Source organism: Lycium ferocissimum, chromosome 5 (genome assembly GCF_029784015.1).
Source record: "Lycium ferocissimum isolate CSIRO_LF1 chromosome 5, AGI_CSIRO_Lferr_CH_V1, whole genome shotgun sequence".
Lineage (NCBI taxonomy): Eukaryota > Viridiplantae > Streptophyta > Magnoliopsida > Solanales > Solanaceae > Lycium > Lycium ferocissimum.
This window is the reverse complement of record NC_081346.1, coordinates 30922524-30925120: the sequence shown is the minus strand read 5'-3', so window position 1 is coordinate 30925120 and position 2597 is coordinate 30922524. Positions and strand designations below refer to the sequence as shown.

Genomic DNA, 2597 nt, shown 5'->3' with positions numbered 1-2597 from the left:
CCAAGATCTACGGACCAACATACGGTCCGTATGTTTTCTACTGGCCGTATGTTTGGTCGTAGATCTGGTCCAGTGAGATATGGTGTACTGGGCTGGATCTACGGTTGGACATACGGTCCATACTTTTTATACGGCCAGTATGTCTGGCCGTAGGTTTGCCCAGGTTTCCGAAACTTGTCTCGTCGACTCGTTTGATCTCCGATCCTTATGGAACCTTCTTAACACTTGTTTATCACTTCATTACCATTCTAAGGGACGTTATAACTCTTCCTCAAGGTACCATTAGCATGTTGTTAACTCAATACTCGAAGTGCTTATCCGATGCGCTCAACTTATAACTCGCTTTCCTTAACAACTTTCTTTCCTTTACTCGAATGTCTTTGGAAATCTTAATTAGAATCATCAAATACCATTCCTTTCTTGTCCAAACCTCGTATACGTCATATCCCTCGTTAGTCTATTCACTGTACGTAAATGGGAAATTTTCCAAGGTGTAACAGAAAGGATAAGTAACCTAGCCTTCTATCCTAATCTGAGTCCTCCACAACCTCCTATCTAAGGTCATGTCCTCGGTAAGCTGAAACTGCGCCATGTCCTGTCTAATTACCTCTCCCCAATACTTCTTCGGCCTCCCTTTACCTCTCCTGAAACCGTCCATACCCAACCTCTCACACATCCACACTGGAGCATCTGTGTCTCTCCTCTTCACGTGCCCAAACCATCTCAACCTCGCTTCCCGCATCTTGTTCTCCACCGATGCCACTCCCACCTTGTCCCGGATATCTTCACTCCTAATTCTATCCCTCCTAGTGTGCCCACACATCCATCGCAGCATTCGCATTTCCGCGACTTTCATCTTTTGAACGTGAGAGTTCTTAACTGGCCAACACTCCGCCTTGTACAATAAAGTCGGTCTAACCACCACTTTGTAGAACTTGCCTTTAAGTTTTGATGGCACTTTCTTGTCACACAAAGACTCCGGAAGCGAGCCTCAATTTCATCCACCCTGCACCAATACTATGTGAAACATCATCGTCGATATCCCCAGTTAAACTATATTTATTTCTAATATTTCATCCTTGTTATTTTAAATTTGCATTTTACCAATTTGACATTTAAATTTATATTATAATCGATTTTGCTTTATTTCTAATTTCTTTCAATGCTAATATTTTTATTATTTAACTAATTTATATACTTAAGAATTTTATCAATGTGAATTTTTTTTTTACTAATGTGAGGAGTTTGAAAAAGAATAAAATTGGGTTCTTTTGCTAATCCATAAAAATTTGTCACACATTTCAAAGGAATCAAATTAACCATAAAAGTTGTCAAAGAATCCTTTGTTAACGTTTTGGTTGTAGAAAGGAAGAGGAAACTCAGAAAATTAAAGTGTTCAAAAGTTACTTGTTCCCTTTTCGGAAAAAAAAGGTCCTACGGCAAAGTAAGATAAAATTTCCCTCTTACACATGTTAGAAGGAATTATAGTTGAGCTTAAATTCCTAAATATTAGTTTAGTTCTAAATGTTGGAGTAAATACTTTTTATTTCGGTAAAAAATCTAGAAAAGTCAAAGTGGTTGATTTATAATAAATCTCAAAAGTTCTAAGTGTTAGGAGTTTATACCTAGTTCAAACAAAAGGATAGATTTAATAATCAAAATTTTCGTTGATTTCAAAATTCTAAATATTAGGAATATAATATTTAAATAATAATTTGAGAAAAATAATAAATGATAATTTTGTCTATTGTAGAATCTTTTAATGAATAGCAAACAGTTCAACCAAGCATTTGTAAGACTCTTCGTGCTTTTAATATAATATAGATTACTATTTCTGTGTATTGCTATTTTAATTTTAATTGCTTCTTACCACTTTCTTTTCCAAGTCATCATCAACGCACTTATATGAGTTGTTCCTTCGTTCTAATATATGTGAAGGTATTTGATCGGAAATGAAGTTTAAGAGAAAAATGAAGACATTTGAAATTTATGATCTACAATAAGCCATAAAAAATTTTGTGACTGCAAATAATTTCACTAAAAGTAAACTGAGAAGTTTAAAATTAAGTTATTACTTACTAAATATGAAAAGATGGCATTCTGTTAGGGCTAACTAAAAAGAAAATAGTGTTATATAAATTAAAATGGAAGAAGTATAATGTAAGTGTTAAGTAAGTATACTGTATCTGTCATGTAAAAATAGAATTAAAATGTCCCATTTCAACCTAAATATAAGTTAATCTTAACGACAAACTTGTATGCTTCCTTTTGAACTCTTCCGAGTTTTCGGTAATCTAGAAAACTTTATTAGCCAAATAATTTTTGTGGGGTTGTTAAGAAGGAGAGGTCTTTAAAGGACAATAATACATAATTTACAAAGCTCTTTTTAGAAATTCAAATGAAAGTAGCAGTCAATTACTATCAATCTCTCGCAAAGGGGCAAAAATGTCAGTGCAAAATCATCAATCTCCTAAGAAAGGGACAAAAATGTCAATTGACACTTAATCAAGCATCACAGCTAAAAAGGTAACGGGGGGTAATATTGTCATTTTGAAATGCAACTGTATTGTTATCGTCCGCTTTAAATGCAGCAACCT

At 34.2% G+C, this 2597-nt stretch overlaps 1 pseudogene; it reads right to left on the bottom strand.

Moving 5' to 3' along the window:
• Window positions 1-506: 506 nt before the first annotated feature.
• LOC132057712 (uncharacterized) lies at window positions 507-1115 on the bottom strand (annotated as a pseudogene).
• Between the last annotated feature and the right edge of the window lie 1482 nt (window positions 1116-2597).